Source organism: Phyllostomus discolor, chromosome 11, assembly GCF_004126475.2.
Source record: "Phyllostomus discolor isolate MPI-MPIP mPhyDis1 chromosome 11, mPhyDis1.pri.v3, whole genome shotgun sequence".
Taxonomy (NCBI): Eukaryota; Metazoa; Chordata; class Mammalia; order Chiroptera; family Phyllostomidae; genus Phyllostomus; species Phyllostomus discolor.
The window spans coordinates 17,135,255-17,160,642 of NC_040913.2; positions in this window are offsets into that span (position 1 = coordinate 17,135,255).

Genomic DNA, 25,388 nt, shown 5'->3' on the forward strand with positions numbered 1-25,388 from the left:
TTCTTTGGGTAGATATCTTTGATGAAAAACTAGTCTCAGAGGGGGAGAAATTCTGTATCAAAACAAGAATTCTTGACCCTGGTACAAAATATGAAGCCAATAATTCAACTTTAAAGGACAGGCATATGACATACTATGCATTTCCACCTGTCTACTCTCCCTCAGCAAGGTGAGTACAAGTGAATACCCTCTTAGGTTAGACCGGAGAGCATAAATGATAATTTAAAGATAACGATAAGTATTTCAGGAAGAGACGAATGGGTTTATTTCATTATTTAGTGTTTTTAATTTTAGATATGGAGGGGTGGAAAAAGAAAATATAACTAAACATGATTGAGACAGTGGCTAAAAATATAGGGGACATTTGAAAGAGGAAACACATTCTGAGAAAATTTTTTTCTTCATAGAAGAAAGATATTGAAAAAGTCTGGGAAAAGTATCATTGGGGAAGATTGTAGTAGTCAGCATTTTTGCATTAACACCACACGACATACTTTTAGGCCTTAGGTTTTTTGTATTGTGTTACAGATTGGATTTTAGGACTGTGGTATTTTTTTTTAGAGCGTCTTCTTTAGAAACACACATGTCACTTAATTTCCATCAACTCTTGTGACATGTTGACAGTAATCGCCTGGGGTATTTTGATCAACTGAAGTATGATGTGATTTTTTTTTATCCAGTATAAATGGATTCAAATTATGAAATTCTGAGAACAACAAAAGTCAGGCTAGTGAAGTCATTAACAGCATTAATTCCAGAACCAGACTTCAGCCATTTTTACATGTGTGACCATGTGCAAGCTTTTAAACCTCGAGAGGGCATGAGTTCCTACATAGTTAAATTGGAGAAAATAACACTTCCAACTCGGAAGCTGGGACTACATGCCAAGGGGTTACAAGAGGGACTGGATAATAGCAAACATTCAATAACTAATAACTACTAGTATATCATCTGGCTACAGGAAAACTCAGTTATTTTTGGTCTTATACGGATAAGTATATGTCCATATTTTTTGTTTTTTAATATAGTTTATTGATTATGCTATTACAGTTGTCCCATTTCCCCCATTCATTCCCCTCTACCCTGCACACTCTCTCCCAACCACATTACCCCCCCTTTAGTTCATGTCCATGGGTCATACTTATAAGTTCTTTACCTTCTACATTTCCCATACTATTCTTACCCTCTTCCTGTCTATTTTCTACCTACCATCTATGCTACTTATTCTCTGTACCTTTTCCCCCTCTCTCCTCCTCCCACTCCCCTGTTGCTAACCATCCATGTGATCTCCATTTCTGTGGTTCTATTTCTGTTCTAGTTGTTTGCTTAGTTTGTTTTTGTTTTGTTTTTAGGTGTGGTTGTTAATAACTGTGAGTTTGCTGTCATTTTACTGTATATGTTTTTTATCTTCTTTTTCTTAGATAAGTCCCTTTAACATTTCATATAATGATGATGAACTCCTTTAACTTGACCTTATCTGGGAAGCACTTAATCTGTCCTTCCATTCTAAATGAAAGCTTTGCTGAATAGAGCAATCCTGGATGTAGGTCCTTGCCTTTCATGATTTGGAATACTTTTTTCCAGCCCCTTCTTGCCTGTAAGGTCTCTTTTGAGAAATCAGCTGACAGTCTGATGGGAACTCCTTTGTAGGTAACTGTCTCCTTATCTCTTGCTGCTTCTAGGATTCTCTCCTTCAGTTTAATCTTGGGTAGTGTAATTATGATGTCCCTTGGTGTGTTCCTCCTTGGGTCCAACTTCTTTGGGACGCTCTGGGCTTCCTGCACTTCCTGGAAGTCTATTTCCTTTGTTAGATTGGGGAAGTTCTCCTTTATTATTTGTTCAAATAACTTTTCCACTTGTTGCTCTTCTTCTTCTCCTTCTGGTACCCCTATAATTTGGATGTTGGAACGTTTAAAGATGTCCTGGAGGTTCCTAAGCTTTTCCTCATTTTTTTGAATTCTTGTTTCTTCATTCTCTTCTGTTTGATTGTTTCTTTCATTCTTCTGGTCCACTCCATTGATTTGAGTCCCAGTTTCCTTCCCATCACTGTTGGTTCCTTGTACATTTTCCTTTATTTCACTTAGCATAGCCTTCATTTTTTTATCTAATTTGTGACCAAATGCAACTAATTCTGTGAGCATCCTGATCACCAGTGCTTTGAACTGTGCATCCGATAGGTTGACTATCTCTTCATTGCTTAGTTGTATATTTTCTGGAGCTTTGACCTGTTCTTTTGTTTGGGCCATTTTTTTTTTTTTTTTTTTTTTGTCTTGACAGGCCTTAACGCATGAGGGGCAGAGCCGTAGGTATTTACCAGGGCGGGGCAACCCAGTCACTGTGTTGTGATGTGGGGGAGGGGTCTGAGAGGAGAGGGAACAATGGCACTTGCTCCACTCTGCCGGATTTCAGTTACTTCCCCCACTTCCTCCAAGAAAACTAGGCCCCTCTGGTGCTGATTCCCGGGTGGGTGGGCTTGTACACATTCTAGGACCCTGTGGGTCTCTCCAATGAACTCTCCTGTGAGGCTGGGAGTCTCTTCTAGCATCTCAACCCACACAGGTGTTTTCAATCGGTGTTTTGAGGCTTTATTTCCTGGGGTTGGGGCCCTGGATTGCTCAGTCTATTTCATTCCCCAGTTTCACCTGGTTTATCTGCATGTGAATATGGGACCACCCCATCTGCCAGCTACTTTGGGCACTGTGCCCTCCACAATCTGTGGCCTCGCTGGGTCCTCCCGCTGCTGCCTGAGCACCTAGGGTCCTGCAGCCACTGCTTTGCCGTGACCCCTCTCCACCTGGCCACCCGACTCTGCCTTTCCTACTGTTTTTCTTCTTTAACTCTTTGTTCCTTCTTTAACTCCTTGGTTGTCGGCCTTCCATACAGTTCAATTTTTTTCAGTACTGGTTGTTTTTTGTTTCTAAATTGTTGTTGTCCTTATTTTGGTGGTGCAAGGAGGCATAGTGTGTCTACCTATGCCTCCATCTTGGCCAGGAGTCCCCATATTTTCTTACAGAAACAAAGTTTATATTATTTTCCTATAAGTTGTCTTCTCCATTGAATGCAAAGAAATAAAAACCACAACCCAATTCAGTAGCTTTTTTCTCGTTTCTCAGAAATCAGTTTCTGGTTTTGTTATTGATTTGTATTGTAGTAAAAGACATAGAACATGAGATTTACCCTTTTACCGATACTTAGATATTAATCTAACAAAATGTGTGCAATATTTATGTAAAGATAACTATAGAACTCTGATGAGTGAAATCAAAGATGCACTAACTGAATGCAGAGATACTCCAAAACCCATACACAGGAAGACTCGACATTGCCAAGACGTCAGTTATTCCCAACTTGATATATAGATTCAATGCAATGCCAATAAAAATCCCAACAAGTTATTTTGTGCATATTGACAAAGCAATTCTATAGCTTATGTTGAGAGGCAAAAGACCAAGAATAGGCAATGCAGCACTAAAGGAGGACAAAATTGAGGGCTAACACTATCCAGCTTCCAATTAGACTATAAAGAAATGAACTACCAAGAAGAAATGAATTGCCAAGCCATAAAAAGATATGGAGTAACATTAAATCCACATTTCTAAGTGAAGAAGACAATCTGAAATGTCAACATACTACCCATTTCCAAATATATAGCATCTGGAAAAGTCAAAACTATAAATTCATTGTTCCCTGAGGTTGGGATAGGAGGAGGGATGAATAAGCAGAGCAGAGGATTTTTAGGGCAGCAGAACTGTTCTGTATGACAATATAGTGAAGGATACATGTTATTATACATTTGTCCAGGTGCATAGAATGTATGACATCAAGAATAAATCATAGGGTCCTGGCTGGCATAGCTCAGTGGATTGAGCATGGGCTGGGAACCAAAGTGTCCCAGGTTTGATTCCCAGCCAGGGTACATGCCTGGGTTACAGGCCATAACCCCCAGCAACCGCACATTGATGTCTCTTTCTCTCTATCTCCTTCCTTTCCCTCTCTAAAAATAAATAAATAAAATCTTTTAAAAAAGAATAAATCATAGGAAATTACGGACTTTGGGTGATTATAAGGTATCAGTGTGGATTTAGCAATAGTAACATATGTACCATTCTGATGGGGATTATTGATAATGGGAGAGGCTATGCATGTGCGGGAGCAGAGTGAGCATGAGAAACGTCTGTACCTGTCCAATTGGCTATGATCCTAAAACCACTCTAAAAATGTAGTCTTAAAGAAAATCATCTCTCTCTCTAGAAGATTAAAGCCTGGTTTGGGAATTTTAAAAGTTCACATTACTAAATACAAGTCAAATTTAATGTGTCAAAAATAAAGGGACATTTCTGGTTGGTTCAGTTAAAAGCATATAATTATTGAGATGGATGTTTCTGTGAAAGCTGCATGAAAAATGTACCATTTAGGCTGACTTCTGAATGGTGGGCATTGTTTTCATAACTATGGAAAAGATGCATGATTAAGCAGTCCAGTTGATGAGAACAGCATATTCAAAAAAGGTGAAGCAGTTCATGCATTTTGTTGGAATTAGAAGGCAACTTTGATATGCTGTGGTGTGTAAGTCACAAATGTCACACTGTAATGGAATACAGAAAAATAATGTGGCCCATAACACCATTAATGCATTATTATACTACACAGTATAATGTAATAACATTATAACAATAAGTATGGAAGGCAGTAAAAAGAACACTTTACAAGTCTCTTGCATACCATTCTATATTCAACTATCTGATCCCAGTGATATAAATTAAGTGCCTGTAATGGAAAAATATGGCAATTCTTTCAATCTGTTTAAATTCATTCAAGTTTCATTGTGTGGGTACACTGCATATCAGAGTACCCAAATTTGGTTATTTACAGATAATTGAAAAATTAAAAGAATGTGTAAAATGGATCTGGGGTTTTATGGTGATGCCCTGGGGAACACATTCTCCATTTAAAGGAGTTGGCCACAGAGAAGGTCCAGACAGTGCTGATAGACCCTCCACTTCACAGAAAAATACGGACACTGAAATGCATATATAAAACATTTTGTTATTTACATTTGGACAACTAATTAATAGATTTTTAAATGTTATACACACAAAAAACCTCACTGTGAGATACATGTGGCCTCTGTGCTGCTAATTGGCATCTTCACCCTAAGTACAAACATGCTAATTCAATGCAACTCCTCTTCAGACCGGCAGGTTTAATTGATTGCAAACATCTCCTTCATTCATGATGATCTTGCGCCATAACAGAATTCCTTGATTCAATTGCATTCTTCAGTGTCAGTGTCTCCGTTTATTGACATCACACACACAGCCACACATACCTGAGCATGCGCACTCACACATGCAACTACAGGCATAAATCCTGCAAATGTTTTTCTGCAGTCCCTTTGAAGATTCCATTTCAAAACCGTTTTTATCATTTATTACTTCAAAATGCACCAGTACACACACAGTTCGTGTCAGGTATAGAATACAGATTGAGCTTCTCCGACATTTATTTATCTCTTTAGAGTGTGAATCAAGATCTTAAATGTTTTTAAGAAATCTTTACTTTCATCAGTTTTTCATCTTGTACAGAAATATGTGGATTTTTCTTCTAAAACTGAGGATAATATGAAGTCATTGAAAGCATTATATAATGCATTACTAAACCTTAATTTAAATCACTTTTCAGAAGCCCTGACAGTCTCCGCTCAGTACCAGTGTGAAGGCAAGTGGGGGCTGCTATCCAAAGAGTTATATGTATGTTTGTTGTAACTACTGTGAGGGAATTATTTAAAAATTCACCCCTTATCCTCTTTTTCTGAATACTCTACAACTCAGGCAATATTCACAGCACAGAATTAGTTCACCTGGGTCAAATAACAGGTATATGATATGTAAAATGCAATTATGCTCAACAGGATAACAGGTAATTGGGATATGCACATAGCTATGTTTTTTTGCTATTTACAGTCTTGTTATAATATTTGCTTCTGAAATGTGGGAGAAGTCCCAATATCAGAATCCTGCTATAGCAATCAGAATAGGTGTTCCTGTGCTCCAGCTTAAGTGTATATCAGTTGAACCAAAGAATATAACAAATAAAATGTAGGGTTCCATTCCTTCCACACAACTAAGAATGTATCTCAGTGAGGCAGGAGCTAGTCAGGAAGGAGGAAACTCCCAAGGTGCCCCAGGGCTAAGATAAAGGACAGAGATACAGGATAGAGACCCTGTTCTAAAACCGGTGTTCCCGCTTTCTAGAAAAGTACTGAATCATGGTGAATCATGAATGCACCTGTGCAGAAGATGCTACATGACCCCTGCTTCATTGTAATAGCATTATAATAAATTAGCATTGTGGGAACCCCTTCCCCATTAACCAATCAAGGAAAATCATGGGAGACCACATGCACAGTAGCTGTCAAGTAATATATCTGCTTGTACATGTGCAAAAAAAGCCCACCAAAAGTAGCCAGGAAGTATCTGCCCTGTAAGAATAGAATCCCTTCAGCCCCTGTGGTCAATCTCTGCTCAGAGTTGGCCAGCTCCCATGTTCTGAGGGGTGTACTCTCACTTAATAACTCTGCTCTCTCTCTTTGTGCTATAAACTCTCTGTGTTCTGTTCAGTTTCTTGTCCACAATCACCAAGAACCTGGGTACCTGTGCCCACGTGTGACATCAGTGTACACCCAATTACCTTATAAAAATGTTTTTCTCTAAGGAAAAATGAAAAAGTAATTTAAAATATACTGGCAGAGTCTTCTCATTTCCGTTCTTCCATATTAATATATTTTAAATTATTACTCCTGTCCTTACATTAAGAAATGACTAAAAAACTGAAAATCCATGGCTTTTCTTAGACTCACTAGAGGACTGAGGTTGCCAGGTAGATCTGAACTGCCTGGCAAATCCAGAGTGTCACAGCTGAGATCTGCTTACCTAGAGCACACATTTCCGGAGTTGCGTACTTGTAGGAGCACTTGGACTGCTGGGAGAGGATAACGGACAAATGTAAGAGTCAGAAAACCCTGGGTGGCACCAGCAGTCCCGGGGTGAGGCTGCAGACCTAGCACCGGCACACTCAGCGCTTTCATCTGCTTCCTTTCTAGGAATGCTGCAGTGTCAGAGTTCAAGAAAGATGATCTTGTGGTCCTGGTAGGTGAAGGGAAACAGTGAATCTTCTAGAACACATGCCTACTTTGCGAGCTGCAGAACTATATCAGAAAACTTGTCCCAGCAAGGAAAAGAGATTCTTTCCTGCTTGAGCTCCCTCCAGCCTTTCTGTCCCACCTACAGGGGTAAAAACACAATCAAAAGGACCCTGAGACCCAAAAAATAGATTAGGGAAACTATAGCTAGGGGCTGAAATTCATACTAGAACGTCCTTCCTCTACATTTGATTACCACACCAACAAAGCTTCCATATAATAATAGTGGATTATAGGTAAAAGACAAAACATGGAATTGCTCTATGGAGCAGTGTGCAGGGAACCCCAAAGAGGAGAGACAAAGATAAGTACACTAAAGAAATGGGAAGCCTCTGATACCCATATGCACAGAAAACATTAAAATAGCCGAACTCCTATCTAACTTAATGTCTCCTACTAAAGGCCTGTGTATCTGTTTCTTTATTACATATACAACATATCTGTCGGTCAACAACAAAGTAAGGCCATGTCACAAGGCCAAAAAAAAAAACCCAGCAACAAAAACACAGCAACAGTCATTACTCTTAAAAATTTATTTAAGCTATTCTAGAACTATCTGCATTCATGAGACTCTCACCCCTCAAATCTGACCTGATTTTTTTTATATTGCGACATCACTAACATTTGATGTGCATTTACATGATCCTGCAGTATAATTCTCAGGAAATAATCCTAATTTATCAAAGGATAAGCTGATGAACACTATGGACATCATCCCCACTGTTATTGAACTTAAAGACTAGTGGGTATATTGATGAAGTACAGTAAGCCCTTGAGTAGAATTTCATTCAAGGTCATTTTATTATAATATTGATGAGAAAAAAAAAAAAAAGATGCCCAGCAGGGGGCAGTGGTCTGTGGGGAGTTTGCTTGTTCGCCCCAAGTCTGTGTGGCTTTACCCCAGGTAGTCAAAAGACGTGAACATGAGGTGAATTGGCATATCTAAATTGTCCCAGTGTGAGCTGCTGTGGAAGTGTGAGTGTGAGTGATCACAGGCTACAGGAAGGAAATCCCGTCCAGGGTCAGGGTCCACTTCACACCCTGAGCTGTCAGGAGAGGCTCCAGCCACCCCGCCCCTGAACTTGAATAAGCAAGTTGGAAAAAATAATTACCTCACTCCTTTTTATTAAGCTTTCTTAAACATATGCATGGCTCCCATTTATTTCAGTGTATAATATTATAAGAGTTCAAGGTACTTCATTTAAAAGTTTGGTAATGTTTTTGTGACTACAAAATTACCTGTTTTAGTTCACCAGTTTTTCTGGAAAAGTGATTGGTGTTGAGTGAATGAAATAATATTTTATTCATTTAAAAACATGTGTTCGTTCTTATACATCATCAAAATGATTGGGGTCTTTCATTGTCCTCAGCACTCTGTAGTGTGTGATGACCTGTAAACTTCAATGAGGCAAGGCACCTTTCAGAAAAAACTGTCACAGCCTATTCTGAGTACATTGTAATGAAACACATAAATACATTTTAAACACGTCACATAATCTGTCTTCACTTGCCAAAATATGATTTACTGCTGCATCTATTTTACTTTGCATTATTATATACAAAATTTGAGTTACAAAATTTGCACATGAAGCTCAACAGATGGAGTCTTTAAATTTCATCAGGCAAACAATGATCTACCACAAGTGCTTAAGATCTTCTAACGCATTGAACAGATTGATTTTTCAGTTTCAGTACATCTATTCCTAAGTAAAAGAGCCTTTGAATTTGATGTTTTGTTCATTGTTGAGACGAAGAATTTAACAGCTTGAAAATGATTGTCAGTACTTTTAAATTAAAAAAAAAACTTTTGTTTTACGCTTTTCAAAATTTTATAGGATTCATATTTACTATTGTGTAGGAAATTTAAATGGAGAAAGAATTTACTTAAAAGCCTACTACAAAATTTTAGACAAATGCTTCAGTGTTTGTCCCAATGAAAAGTGAGGTAATTGTGCTTGATTTGGCAAAATTAATCATCTTTGTGTTAAACATTTGTCTAAAACTAAAATGTATAATTTGCACTACCATTCAAGTGCCTCAAGATATTATCATTGTATTTGTATATCAGCTTCAAATGTTATGAATATATTTTCTGCCTAATAACATCATTGTAACAGTTGGCTTATTTTAATGTCATATTAATATTGCAAAGAAAAAAGAACACCTTATATTGCAAGCAGTCATTTTGAATCACCATAACTGTTGGTAAATTGATTAATATATTTTTACACATATAATGTATTGGGAAAATCTGGGATTTTAATTCATGAATGTTCAGTAAACCATATGTGACATCCGGAGAACCCATTTTCTCATAGTTGATTTTTAGTTTCTGGGATACATTATCTTTAGAATTTTAAAATTGCATATATCTTTAAAACTTCAAAAAAGAAATTTGATTCATTCAGTAAGAATAAAGAGTATTATGGAAGTAGGAGTGTAAGTTATGTTAATATCATGCATTTTAGAATAAAATTGTAGTGATACAAAATTATTTACCATTGATAATTGCATTCTTCACCCTCTTAAAATTCTGATCAGGGCAGAAAAAAATTCCTTGGAAAGTTAAGAATAAATTACTCTGATTATCCCTCTCTATCAATTATTCCCTAATCAGTCCCAGTTATTTTCATAAGTAACATCTCTCTTGCTTCCCCTTTCTGTGCCAAAGCAAGTGGAGTGACAGAATGATGAAAATATCTGGCCACTCAACATGCTTCTTTGCCTAGCTTGTTTGCAGTAGTTACCAAACTTTATCACTCATCAACTCTAAGATAAATAGCCTGTCTCTTAGAGAGCTTAAAGGAATGGAAAAAAAGTTATCAATATGAAATAAGTAGGAGAAAAGGCAGTTTGTGTGTAAGAGAAAAAGAAGGAATGAGCACACATTCATTTTCTTTTCTCACTTGTTCCACTGTTAAAAGCAAATTTTTTGTTCTTGTAATCAGTCCTGGGGAGGAGAAAGAAAAGTGATAGTGCTATACTTTTGTAGAAAAAAAAACAACTATATTTTTAGTTTAAAATAAAAATTGTGTCTATATCTAATGTTTACACAAAAAGCATGTATTTGTCTCTGTGTGTGTTCTTAATCTGCCCCATTTTTTTCCTGCTGCTGCTGTGAAATGGATTGATATTTGAAAGGTCACAAGGAATCTCCGATGCTGGCTTGTTTAAAATTCAAAGCAGAGAAAAATACTAAAATGAATAATTCTGTGGTGGCTGAAAACAGTTATTCTATTGACTCCTCTCTAATAAGGTAATAGGAAAGAATATATGATATTGAATAGGTTTGAGATGAACTTTCATTTGATAGATAGCTTCCAAATGATCAGCCAAACATACCACTGTAATTTCATGTTTTTAATAATGTAATAAAATGTCATGCATTAACATAGAAAGCTATTTTTGGATGCAGAAAGTATCTCAGCAATAGTTTTCTTGGCCAGTGGATATTTGTGCAGAAGCTGAAGACATTTTTTTGCAATTCTTCGGGTTCTTAATCTAATCTTTCTTTATTTACTTGCATTCCTAGGGGATGCAGTGGTTCTGCCTTGGATTACAGAAAACGTGAAGATAACCGCAGATCCTCTGCTCACAAAATGCACACAGGCATATACACAGATAAAAGAGGCATGCAATTTGAAAGGTCTTTACAGACACTCTGAAAATCAGCTATAGAACCTGGGCTTCCAGCTGTGAACACTGTTTTGAAAAACTACCATCAAATGTAGCTCTGACACATCTATTTATTTCTAGCCTGCATAATGCTTACTCTTTTAAGTCAAGAAAATTCAAATGGCTAATGATGAAATATCAGTGATGGTAGTCAACTAGTTCATCTACTAACTTGTCAGAAATGTGACCTCTTTTGAAAGGAGATTCTGTAACTTTCTTAAAAGTTATGTTTCAATTCTCATTAATTCTACCCATCAGGGAATGCAAATATCCTCCTACTGACATGCAATCCAGTTTTCCCTTTAGAATAAATTATCACTGGAATTAGATTTACTTAGACACATTAGGAGCACAGCAGAAAGAATGATCTCTAACATTGAATTTGACTTTGTGGAGACTTGGAAACAGTTGAACAATGTGCCCCCAATGACCTTCCATGCAGTTGCTTTATGATACAATAAGGTCTATGCCCCCATTATTTCTCTTTAAGTTTTGTTCTTTCCTCACTTTTGCATTAGCTCATTTTTATCCACCCTATTACATCTCCCTTTATGTGTCTTATCCTATTTTAAGAAGATGCAAACATGATGCATTCATATATTTTTTTTTATTTATTTATAAGACTTTATTCATTTATTTTTTTTAGAGAGGGAAGGGAGGGAGAAAGAGAGAGAGAGAGAGACATCAATGTGTGGTTGCTGGGGGCTGTGGCCTGCAACCCAGGCATGTGCCCTGACTGGGAATTGAACCTGCGATGCTTTGGTTCGCAGCCCACGCTCAATCCACTGAGCTACACCAGCCAGGGCTCAGTCATATATATTTATTACAAAAAAGCAAGAACAAGTTTTTGAACTTTTTAAAAGATGCACAAATTAGATGTGTTGACATGATTGGCAGATATCAAAATAAAATATCCCTTGATGTACATATGGTTGAAAGTAATGAAGAAATAATGCAGCTGCCTGTGGGTTTGTCTCTCGCATCTGTAATCAAAATGCTGCTGTGCAAATCTCAGAGTGACAGCTTCCTAATCTTTATTGCTCATTTAATTTTTTTAGGGTTGTCAAATCCCCAAGAGCTAACTTCCACTGTGATTTATTCATTGTTAGAGTAGCTGAAATAGGATAATATGGCACTGAATGAGAAATAGCACAAAAACGAGATAAACAATTGCAGAAATGCAGAAATGCAGTTCACATAATGTTATTTGGATTAGAATATACCAACAACTACAACAACAGCAGCAAATTCCAGTTACTTTTGTGTAATAGTTAACTCATAAACTTTGAAGCATTATTATTCAACCCTGCACTCAATTATTTATTCTATGTGCATTTACTGAGCACTTGCTTTTTGTTAGGCAGTGATGCCGTAGAAATCACACTAATCAAATCAGGTAGGTATTTTTATTTGTAATATTGCCACTTACATATTATCCACAATGAATAAGTTTAAAATATGAACTTTCTATAACTTCACTTTAGACCAATTCTTTGTATTAATTTGTAAGAGCATAATTCTTTTTTAATCTTCAATGCCCATCAGGGTTTTCACCTGCATCACCAAATTCTTACTCCACCCTCTTTCTTTCACTTTTGTTTTCATTGATCAAACACAATATGTTCATGATTTTTGCTTATTAAAGGTTTTGTGGGTAATTTCTGATTTTCTTCCTTCATTACTTTTAATGTTGTCTTCGTTTCAATTTAGATTTGCTTTCCTTGTTTCATGAAATGAAGATTTAGTTCATCTTCAATATTTTTCACTCTAAATCTAAGGTTATACATAGCCTCCTAGGCTATGTCTAGACACACTGGTGTTTATTGCTAGTGAGCTTGCTTTATTTGTTTTTCCTGAGGTTTGTTTATTTAGAACTTGGTTGACCGAGAGGTTTTGTGGCTGCTGTCCAGGAGACTGTTCTTATTTTTCTTGGTTATAAGGAATAAATAATATTTGAAAATTTGCATAACAAAATGTATCACTTAATTCACACCTTCTGAAGATACACATTTCTCTGTTTTACCATTGTTATTCACTTCCTGGTCTAAACTTTAAATCAATAGCTATAAGTTTTCAAATAATGACAGGATGTGATATGAACATGTCTAATTTCTAAGTATGCATTTGCAGAGATACAATTTTGTTGTTTTCTTATCTGGTTTGTTCATGTGTGATTTACAAGAAGATCGTGTTCGTGCCTACATTTCTCCGCAGCCTGGGGAGCCTAGAAAAGGTGGGGAGACCCTGCTCGGAGCCCTGCTGTCCAGAAAGCGAGTGGTGAGGTTCGCCCTGGTCTGGTTTGTGCCCACTGCTCTCTCAGTCTCCCTCAGCACCTCTGCGGGTCAGTGGTCCCACTGTGTGAAAGACCACCAGGTTATAAAGAAGCAGCTGACTTTTTCTCTTCACTGTCTTCTTCGTATGCCTGAATTTCTTTTTGCAAAAGTTTGTTTGGTTTTGTAAGAGTTTGTGCTATGAGTAGGGAATCTTAGGGCCAATAGACCATCAGCCCCCTCCACTTTGTAACACAATTTTCTTGAATGTCCCCAAATACTTGGGAAATTTGGCATTCTCTTCTCAAAATAACTTTAAAAATGCACCTGTAAATAATCTTTCTACCTCTCTTTAGCTAAATTTTCCTCCCAGCTGGCTTATGTTCTCATTTCTGGATCTCATTACTTACATTTCCTATTTTCTCTCTTCCTTCTATGGCATCTCTGCCTTCCTTTTATGGCCAAAGAACAAACGTTATTTTATTTCCATGAGAGGAGAGTTTTAAAAACACAAGAGAATACACAGTTAATATTTATAAACCACAAGTCAACTATTTATTTTGAAATGAGGGCTTTCCCTACTTAGGGATCATAATTTCAACACATGCTCGGTGTCCATAAGAGTTTCATAAATAACACTTCTCAGGGAGTACATCTATAAAAATCACATTATTTATTGATAATGGTTAACTCTGCTTTTTGGATTGACAATCTTAAAGAGTTTGCCATATAAATAAAAAATCACAATGGGTATAAATTAAAAGACACGCATGTAAAATTAAAATATATACAAATGGGAATGACTAAGTTATTCAGAGGCTTGATATGACTTTCTGTTAAGTATCTGAGGTAACTAGTCATGGTAACATTATTCTCAGTTGGTTGTGTGGATCTGAAAGATGCCATCTTTTATACTGATCTGTCTGGAAACATTCAAATAGTATCTGACTAAATAGATTACAGCATTTTTGTCTTCAGATTTTCCTTTCTAAATTGTATAATTTAAAAGAGTGTGTGTGTGTGTGTGTGTGTGTGTGTGTGTGTAAAGCCAAGAGACACGGAAATGAAGAGCAAACTGACAGCATCCAGAGGTGGATAACAGGGGAAAGAATGGGAAAGGTTAAGTCAAGAAACATGTATAAAGGACCCCAGGAGAAAAACAATGGGGGAGGGATTGAATGTGGGAGGTAGGAGGTGGTTAGGTCAGGGGAGAGTAATGGGGAAAAAAATATAGACAGCTATAACTGACAACCAATAAGAAAAATTAAAAAATTCTGAAGTTCGCAGGTTGAAATGAAAGAACTTTTAAAAAAGAGGGGCTATTTCTCATACGACCCACCCCCACGGTGGCATGGCAGAGGCCGATATGAGCATTTATCTAATCAATAACGCAACAAAAAGTGATGAGGAAGCACATCTATCTATCACAAAGTTTAAATAAATGGAAACAAAGGATTATTGCTACTCTGAAAGTACAACCAGTCATTTAATAATGTGTTTACAAATATGATTTTTAAAAATTTCTTGCAACTCAAGTGTGATCTTAGATCTCCAGCTAATCTAGGTCAGCAGTTTATTGAATCAATAGTTGGAAATTCTGGGAATTTATTGAAATTTATTACATTCAAGAGGTTTTAAGTTAAATTTGAACATTAGAAAGTTAATCCAGTACCTTGCCCTTTTCTTGGTTTTTCAGCACTCTTATTTCATTCTCTGACCACTACCATGTTTTAGTAAAGTCATATCACTCATTCTATTCCATGCCATTGAGGTCCATCTTCAACCTGTTACCATGAAACTGGTTGGAATTGTCTTTTAAAACAACATGCTCATGTTCAGAGTCAGTTACGCTACCGGTCTTTGGTTTCTTTTTTTTAATGTTTTTTTATTGTTGTCCTAGTACAGTTTTCTGCCTTTCCCCCTCACCCCTCCCCACCACCCCAGCTCTCCTCACCCCCTTCCCCTGCTTCCACCCACCTTATTATTGTCCACGTGTCCTTTATAATTGTTCTGTAAACCCTTCCCCTTTTCCCCCATTATCCCCTCCCCTCTGGTCACTGTCAGCCTGTTCTCAATTTCAGTGTTTTTGGTTATATTTCGCTTGCTGTCTTTGGTTTCTTATACCCCCTCCAAAACTAACAATGTTGAAGCCCCAAAGTTTTGGGATAGCTTCTCTTTTTCATCTTAAACTGGAGACTCATGATCCAGCAAGCTATAGTCCAGCCATTTCATCCAGGTACTCCAGTTACCATTACTTCTCTATTACTCACTTGCCATGTACAATCACAAAGGCCAGTGCGAGGCGAGTCACAAACAGGAAGATGCATTTACCCACTATGCTCTTGTACTCTGACTCCTTGTCAAGGAAACCAGCTTTTTTCATGTCTCACACCTGTAACCAAGCCTTAATTGAAGGAATGAAGGCTGTGTATCTTCTGTAGTATTCCCTATAATGATAAATAATTATAGTTATAGTAAATAACTATAATTATTTATTAAAGATAAACAAACAAATAAATAAATAGAAAAATAAATTAAAAGGGGTGTTATTTGTATCATATCATGTACATACAAATATACATAATTTTTGAAGCCTATTATTTGGTTGTATGTGTATGTCCTTTTTGGGTTCTGAATGAATTCGTTGATCCTGATCTAAAAAGGTAACTCTGTTTTGGGTCACTCCAAAACCTTCTCACATATTTTCAAGCAGAATTTCAAATAAAAAAGAGAATCATTAAAAATGTATGGCTTTGATAAGAGGAAACTTGGGACAAGGCCATTAGTGTCTGTTCAATTCCTTAGAAAAAAAAGATGAAAGATTACTCTCATGTCAGGATACATCATGTTTACTTTAAAAATACGAAGCTAGATCTTTATGTAAAATACATTCTGTTTAATTTATGGTAGGTACTCTTGAGAAACAAAATGATTGAAGGTAATGGGTATATGAGGTTTCATGAATAAGAGCCTGGTTGGAGTTCATATTCATACCTCTGTTAAACGGTTATTTCCACAAATAAAATGATTGTTCATGAAGTACAGTTGTGTCTTGTACAGAAAATGACTAACCTAAGGAGGTGATCCAGGAATGGAATATTTAGGGACCAGTATCTGTATATTACTTTATTTAAACATTGAAGTGTTTCTAAATTTAATTTCAGGATTCTATTAGTTATGAAACTTTTCTAAATTTATGTGTTTGAAACTTAAATAATATAACTTTATCAAGAGAGGTTAAACTATTTGAAACATTTTAAAGTATGCCAAGAATTAAATGTGCTCATTAAAACTGATTTTGAGGTATCTAAATAAAATTACAAAGTTGTGCACTACCCTAGCTGGTGTGGCTCAGTGGATTGAGTGCTGGCCTGCCAACCAAAGGGTCCCCAGTTCAATTCCCAGTCGGGGCATATGCCTGGATTGCCAGATCCCCAGTTAGGGGCACGTGAAAGGCAACCACACATTGATGTTTCTCTCCCTCTCTCTTTCCCTCCCTTTCCCTCTCCCTAAAAATAAATAAATACAGTATTTTAAAAAAAGTTGTGCACTTAAGGAGTGATAATTGCAAGATTATTGTTGACAACAGTAGTTTTAAATAAATTAAATTAAAAATCATTAAAAAATGTCCATATAATTTGAGAACTTTTCCCCACTCACTTACTTTCCAAGCTTACATGGTATTTCCCAAATCCATTAATAGTACGAGTCTTACCAGTGCTCAATTTCTTATTATAGATTTACAGTATTTATATTTTACTGTACAGATAACAAAATGCTGAAATGGTATGTTCAATCTGAAGGTCAAATGAGTACAACAACACAAAACAAAAGTCATCAGTAACATTTTAGAGTAGACGAGTTACCAGTAAATCCACTGCCCCACAGCCAGGGCCCAGCTCCTAAGGGCACCGAGATGTAAGCACAGGGCGACACCAAAGCGGTTCCAAAGCTTGTGAAGGGGCTGTTCAGTCACAGTGTCTGTTTTCTGCCAAGGTGGAAATGCATTGCTCTGCCAGATGACGACTTTTTCCAGATTATTTAATAAAGCTGTATATGTCTCATTGTTACTCCCTCCGGGAAAAAAGAAGTATTAATAACAGTTCCCCCAAAAAAAGGAGTTTAAATACAATGCAATAGGTAACGGACATTTCTTGTTTTCTTGTAAGGAAAAGGGGTTAGATCATGTATGAATACATGAAAATATTCCTCGGATGACTTTTGTTTAACAGTTTTGTGTTGGAGAATCAAGATATGTTCTAATTTATCCCGACTAATAACAAAGGGCAAGACATAAATGTTATTTTGTGTCATATTTTAAAACACTGGATAAGGTGTTTGTTACGGCTTTCTCTTTTTTGGGTAGTAAATAGAATGGAAAGCAATTTCTATCAAAGAGAAATACATCACAGAGAAAACGTAAAGCAGAAAATAAAATAACACTTGCAGGAAATACAAGCGATTTAAAATATTAAGGTGTAGAGAACTTGGTGATTTCCATCAGAGCCACTTTCTGAAAGGCGCTGGCTGGCATGTTAATAATTTCGTCTATTTGCTGTGAAGAGTGAAGTTCAAAAATAGAGTGCAAAGCAGGAAGATTAACATGCATAAATTTGATTTTTTATCCAAAAGTAAAGAGGATGGATAGAAGTCAAAAACAGACTGCATGAAGAGAGACAACGTGCAGGCCTGCTGTTACAAGATAATGAGTGTCTGAATAAAAAAGACAAATGCAGATGGGAAAACAACCAGATTCTGGACATATTTCTGCTTAATCTCTCTACCAGGTAGGGTAAAGGTTTTGTTCACAAGGTTTTCTGAAAAGTCAGACATTGAATATTTCCTGAATGTGGGTATTTTTAAGTCTGCAGGGAAACGTGCTTTAACTCAAATGGTTTCGTAGGGCAGCGTTACAATGGTAGCTAACATTATAGCCTATTGGTTTACACAAGAATCTCTTCAGGGCCAGGGAAAGGAAAAGACTGGAGAGGAAAGAAAATAATGCCTTTTAGTCTGGAACCAATGTAAGTTCAGGTGCATATGATAAGTTTTTTGTTTGTTTTAGAATAACCACACTGCCACTTTTTAATCTCCTTTTTAATGATTAAGAAATGAAAAAAATAGAATGACTTGACCTATAAACAACTTTAACAGCTTTTAAAGATATAATTGATATGCAAAACACTGTGCCTACTTAATGCACACAGTTTGACAAGTGGACGTGTACAAATACCTGTAAACCATCACCACAATACTGGTGTAAACGTAGCCAAAACTTCCCAAAGATTCCTTGTGTCCCCACGTATTTTGCAGTAAGAAGAGTTAGCATCAAATTTCCCCTCTCAACCAATTTGGAATTACACAATATTGTGTTACCTGTAGACACTGTGTTTTACAGCAAATCTCTAGAACTTACTCATCTAGTGGAACTGAAGCTTTTTAGTCATTGAACAATTCACTATCAACATCATTGAGGTAGTGAATATATTCATCATTTCCACAAGTTTTTTTGTATCTGCCACTTTTTGTTAGTAACATGTAATGTGAGACTTAAACTCGACAAACTTTTTAAATATGCAATATCGTTAACTATAGACACTGTGTTGTACAAATTCCTATAACTTACTCATCTTGGATAATGAGACTTTATGGCACAACAGTTCCCTATCTCTCCCATTTTTGCCATTCCCCGTGCCTGCCAATCACTGTCCTCTTCTCTGCTTTCATGAGTCTGACTATTTGAAATACCTCATACAAGTGGAATCACAAATATTTATCTTCCTGTGTGTGGAGAGCAGGGCCAATAAAATGACATTGGTCAAATCAAGATAGTATAAAGTATGTGAAACAAGTGGAGTTACTTATGGCAGCCAAGATGGCTGTCAGCCAGCCATGACACTTTGGTTCGAGATGGAAAATACCTGTCAGAACAGACACATCTGGCAAGGAGACACACACAAGATATGTGCACATGTGATCAGAACAGATGTGTCTGTAGAACAGGACCACCCATAGATAGGCTCCCGGGGAAATTCCCTGTTTGCCAGCAGGGGTGCCAAGATACTTATCAAGAGATCCAGAAGGGTGGGGTCCACCACTATAAAGGTATAACTGAGGCAGGCTCCAGACCACTGCTGAGACAGTGCTGAGACAGTGGTCTGGAGTCTTTAATCCACATTGGTTTCTCTCTGTGTACTCTATTTGTCTTAGCTCGTCAGACTGTGAGTAAGATATTAATGTATATTGATGTTCCACTTTGAGTGAACCTGCATTCAATGAAAGCTGAATAAACAGCATAGTTTTTGAGTGTGACTGTTGTCTATTCCTTGGTGCCAGGATGCTCAGCAGGCAGCTAGCCGAGCAGTGGCCCAGATGACTTACAGGAAAGACTATATCACAAACATATATGCTCATGACACTGTGACTGACTTATTTCACTTAGTGTAATGTCCTTCCAACTCATCTGTGTTGTCACAAATGTTAGGATTTCCTTATTTTTTAAGACTGAATACCATTCCATTGTAAAAATGTACTGCATTTTCCTTATACATTCATCTGTGGATGAACATATTTCGTCATTTCCATATTTTGGCCAATGTGCATAATGCTACAGTGAGTGAACACGGGAGTGCAGGTGTCTCTGAGATCCTGCTTTCAGTTGCTTTTGATATAGAGCAAGATGTAAGGTAATGGCCCAGTTTCATCTTGTTGAGTGTGGATATCAGCTTTCCCAACATCATTTATTGAACAGATTATTTTTCCCCCACTGTATATTTTGGCACACTAAATAAAAATGAATTATACAGCATATAAAAATAATTCAAAATAAAGCAAGAATGAAACAGAAGGAAACATTGGTGGGTGCAATATTGTGACTTATAAGAAAAATTATATATGGTCATTCTGATGACCAGAATCAATTTCTTTTATATATTTGGATTTTGGCCCAGGCTCCTGACTCATAGTTCCCAAAACCCTTGGAAGTTCCTAGGTGTTGAAGATGACAAAGTTTTTCTTGTTAAGGTGACTTCTGGCCCCATCTCATGGCAGGGGCTCAGTGCCAGGGAAACCGACCACCAGTAATTAAAGTGTTTTGAGGGCTGGAAGCTTCCACCCACCCCCTGACCGCTGGGGAAGGGAGAGGGGCTGGAGGTTGAACCATTGTCCAGCGGCCCATAGTTTAAATCGATCATGCCTGAGTAATAGAGCCTCCATAAATCCTAAAGGGTTGGAGTTGAGAGCTTCCAGGGTGATGCAAACCTGGAGATGTGAGCAGAATGTCACACCTGGTGAGGGTACGGGAGTTCTGCTTCCCTTCCCGCTTACTTTCTCCTATGTATCTCTTCGATCTGGCTGTTCCTGAGTGATATCATTTTACAATCAACTAGTAATCTAGTAAGTGAAATGTTTCCCTCAGTTCTGTGAGCTGCTCTAGCAAACTAATCAAATTCAAGGAGGAGGTCATGGAATCTCTGCTTTATATTATACTTCTCTCCCTCTAAAATCAATAAATAAGAAACGGAAGTTAAATTATCTTTGTCTAGAGATATTATAGAGATCAGATTCAACTCATGGACCATATTTTCAAAACAATACTAATAATTCAGAATGTGTACAGTATTCTAAAATCAATGGATGAAATTGAGTGATCAATTTTTAAAAAATAACTAAAGTGTGGGATAAGCACTTTATAAAAGAGACTATCTAATTAACTAATAAATATATGAAAAGATATTCAACTTCACCCATCACAAGGGAAAAAGTAAATAAAACATAAATAAGGTGAAAATATCCACCTAAATGTCTCAGGGTAAGCAATTGGAAGTCTAACATTTGGCTGGTGAGAGTATAAATTGGCACCAGGTTGGAAAACTACTTATTAAAACTAAATATACACATCCCCTGTAATTGAGAAGTTCTAGTCTGACATAGAGTTAGCAGAAATGCCTGCAAATGTTTCAGTACAAACAAAGAATATATAGAAAATGTTTATAGAATGTTTTGCAGTAGCCAAAATGAGGAAACAGCTCAAATGTCCATAAAAATAATAAACAATAAATAAATAATTTAAGATATAGTTATGCATTGTATCACTCCACAGCAATGAAAATGATAAACTGCCATATGTAGTAACAGATGAGTCTCACAATGTTAAACAAAAAAAAGCAGACACAACATAGCACTTTCTATATGTTGCTATTTATGTAAAATTTTTAAACATTTGCTCAACCTAAATGGCATGAGGAGAATCTCTGGGGTGCAAATTTGCAAATTATATTTATCAATTTATGCACTGGTTATATTTACTGAATGGTAATGCACTGTGAAAAGCCATTGGCCTCTAAATTTATTATGGATACTTTTTTGAAAATTTATTTTGTGTGACCATCCCCGCGAAGCTAGTCTTACAATATTTTCATCACCTGAAAAAGAGTTCACCCCCCACTCCTTCCCAATGTAAACATTAGTCTTCTATCTCTGAAATCTACCTTTTGTGAATATTTCACATAAGTTTAATCACAAAATATGTAATTTTTGTGTTTGACTTCTTTTACTTAGTATAATGTTGTTACAAATAATTTTGTAGCATGTATCAGCACTTTATTTTAAATTGTTGAACAGTATTCTATTCGGGTGGTGCATGGATACACCACCTTTTATTTCTCCGTCACCAGTCATTTGGATTGTTCAAGATTTTTTTGAAAAGATGAACAACGTCGCCGTGGGAAAAGATGAACTGCGTAGCTGTGCGCTTTTTGTGAGTATATGCTTCCATTTCTCTTGGGTGTATTCCTAGGAGTGAAATTGCTGCACTATATTTTATGTTTAACGTTTTAAGAAACTGTCAAACTGTTTTTTAAAGTGGTTGCATCACTTTACATTTCCACAAGCAATATATGAGGGCTTCAGTTTCTCGTAAACATTTTATGGGTTTTTTTTTAAATTATAAACATTCTAGTGGTTGTGTAGTGACATCTTACTGAAGATTTTTATTTAAAGCTGGTGAGAATGGGGTTGCTTTGTTATTATTGAATTTGTGCTGAATTTTGCCTAATGCTTTTACTACATCTCCTGTAATATTGTTTTTCCTTTCTGATCTTCGAACATTCTGAAATGTATTTTCTAATATTAATGCATCTCATATTTCTGGGCTAAACTGTGCTGCCAGAAATTTCTGAGCAAGGTGAAATTGGTTGATACTTTATTTAGTAATATTTCATCACTGTTTCTAAAATATTAGGCTATACTTTTTTATATTCTGTATAATCATTTTTAATCCAGTTTATACCAAAATCTGAATGGTAATGACTCAATAGGCTTTTTTATGTCCTTTTAAAATAACTTAGGTAAATGATTATTCTAAATGAATTTTGCCTAATTTATCTGCATTCCCAAATAAATCTATAGAACTTGTTTGCAATTGTCTGTTGTTACCATCGTTATTAAATCTTATTAGTGCTTCTGCTTTCTTTCTTTCTCCTTAGAGTACAAGGATCCTGGAAAAGTATGTTTTCTGATACCTTCTCATATTACATTATTGTCCAGTATTTTAATTCCAATTGTTTTGCTACTTACCAACACTATCTATTATTTATATTCTTGTTGATGTTGCCATTCAGCGATAGTTTATCCTGATGATTACCAATTTTTTTCATATTTCTTTTTTGAGCTCTGATGTTGGGGTCATTTTTATTTGTTTCTAAAGACTTTCCACGGCTAGAGAGCAGGATGACAGCTAAGGGGGGAGGTTAAGGGAGGAGGGATGGAGCAAAAGGAAAAAGGACACGTGGGCATGGACAACAGTGTGGGGATTGCTGGGGGGGATGGTTTAAGAGAACTGAGTGGTAATGGGAAAAAAACCCAGTAAAATATTGAAAGAAAAAGAATTTCCTTTAGAGGTTTGTTGACTGAAAACTTACTATCTGTCCGTGAAAACTTTTGACAGTTTACTATTTGCTTATTGGTCTACAACCTTTTGTCCTTTGTAATGAATTGTCACTTATTTGCTTATTTTATTTTTGGTTCTATGACTAGGTGAGCTCCCTAGAGTTTGTTATAAGATTTTAATTCAAGGAGTTCTTTAGACAACACAGGGAAAGAGAAGGAACCTGCATCATGCAAAGGAATACATTATAGTGAGCTTACAGGTTCAACGAAGGCTCCGTTACACCCACGGAGTTAGTTCTCAAGCTAAGATGGCCCTTCAGAGTTATTCTGAGTCAAGGTGATGAAGCTGAGTTTTCTTTCTCTTCAACGATCAGTCAGGACATTGGCTGCCCCCGGATGGGACAGTGCTTTTGGCAGAGACAGCTGCGCCCCACTACAGGGCGATTCTTAAGGGAGCTGATAGCTGAAAGCACTTTACCATGGGTGGTACAGAAAAATCATTATTCAGGTGGAATGTGGATAAATTTCATAGTGCCCACTAGGTTGACTGATACTTCCTTCAAAAAATTGAAAGCATGTTTTCGTTATTTTCCGGTTTGAAAATTTTTTGTGGTGTGAACTATTAACCTGTTCTAATTTAAATTACAGTAGTCCCCATTTATCCATAATTATGCTTCCTATGATTTGTTATTTGCACTCAACACCAATCCCAGAATACTAAATGGGAAATTCCAGAAAAAGTTCACAAATTTTAAGTAGTGTGACATTTTTTGCAGGATGACGCCATCTTGCACCCTCCAGCTCTGCCTGCCCTGGACATGACTCACCCCTGTGCCCACTGTATCCACGCTGTACAGCTACCCACACAGTCGTCCCTTGGGAGCTGTCTCTGTTATCAGAGCAGCTGTCGTGGCATTGCACTGCTTGTGTTCAAGTAACCCTTCTTCATACAACTTGTATTACAGTGTTTTGTTATCATTGTTCTCTTTTGTTATAGCTATTGTTGTTAATCTCTCACTGTGCCTAATTATAAATTGAGCTTTATCACAGGTAGATATGCAAAGAAAACAGATAGTGTATATAGAGTTTAGTACTGTTGTGTCAGGCATCCACTGGGGACCTTGGAATGTGTCCTCTGCAGGTTAGGGGGGGTCACCACAGTGTATATTTCTGTTGATCACATTTTTTGTTTTCCAGTTCTACATGGCCTTCTTTCTTTTCTTTTCTCCTCTCCTTTCTTCCACTTCTTTCTACTTCTACTGGCTATTAGTTTTACTTCCTGAATCAGAGGAAAAATGCTTTTAGTCTTTAAAAATATTCGCTAAACATTACCTCCTATTCTGGCATTTTACTCTCTTCTGATAAATCTCTTAGGTACAAGTTGAATTTACTAATTTTACCCCAGGACATCTTAGACTTCCTTTGATACTTTCATTAATTTTTCTCCATGTACTATTTTGATTAATTAATGTATATATCTTCCAGTTAACTATTGTTTCCTTCAGCAGATTTTAAATTCTTATTTAACCATACAATTAAATTTCTGTTTTGGTGTATATACATATACACTGAAGAGTATATGTAAATCAGAGTCCAGCAGAAGTAAGGCCTGTTTGAGTGTGGTTTGTAGGGTAATAATATGGGTGTAATAATTATAGTTTTAATTTGAACTTTTCACCTAAAGTGTCATATGGTGTGCTTGAGTGTGACATTGCTATATTACAGAATTATATGCTTATGATTTTGTAATGAAAGGTGATGTAATAAAAAGGGAAGTTATTTATGACAGACCCTGTATTTATTATTTCTGGAAATTCTAGATATTCTTTTTTAAAGTCAATCTTTCCAGTATTATTATTAATAGACACAAGCCTTTCTAATATTTACCATTTAAAACAATTATTTGACCACTTATAGTTATGTCAGCATATTTTATCTGGGATACAGGGGCCCAAAAACCACAGATTATTTTTACTAATGATTTTCACTCAAGTTTTCTTTTTCTCTTTATCTGAGTTATAAACGTGGTGGTGAGGTCATGATCAGTATTCTGCTATATGTGGGCATGCACTTTTTGTGAAATTAGAATTGCTACTTCCAAGATTTTTTTTCTTTGTTTGGGCCATTTCAGGGTTATTATTGCCCAGAAAATAATGTTAATTTTCACAGCTTGTTTTCCTGAGCCACTCAAAAATTTTAAACTCAACTTGCTTTGAAGAGAAATTGCTTATGAAGAAACTTAGATCTCCAGAGCTTGAGCTAAGCCAGAGAAATCCTACTTCATTCACTGTCAGTGAGGAGCCTTGTCTCTGGAATATGCAGAGTTACAGCTCAGTCCCAGATCATAGCTCTTT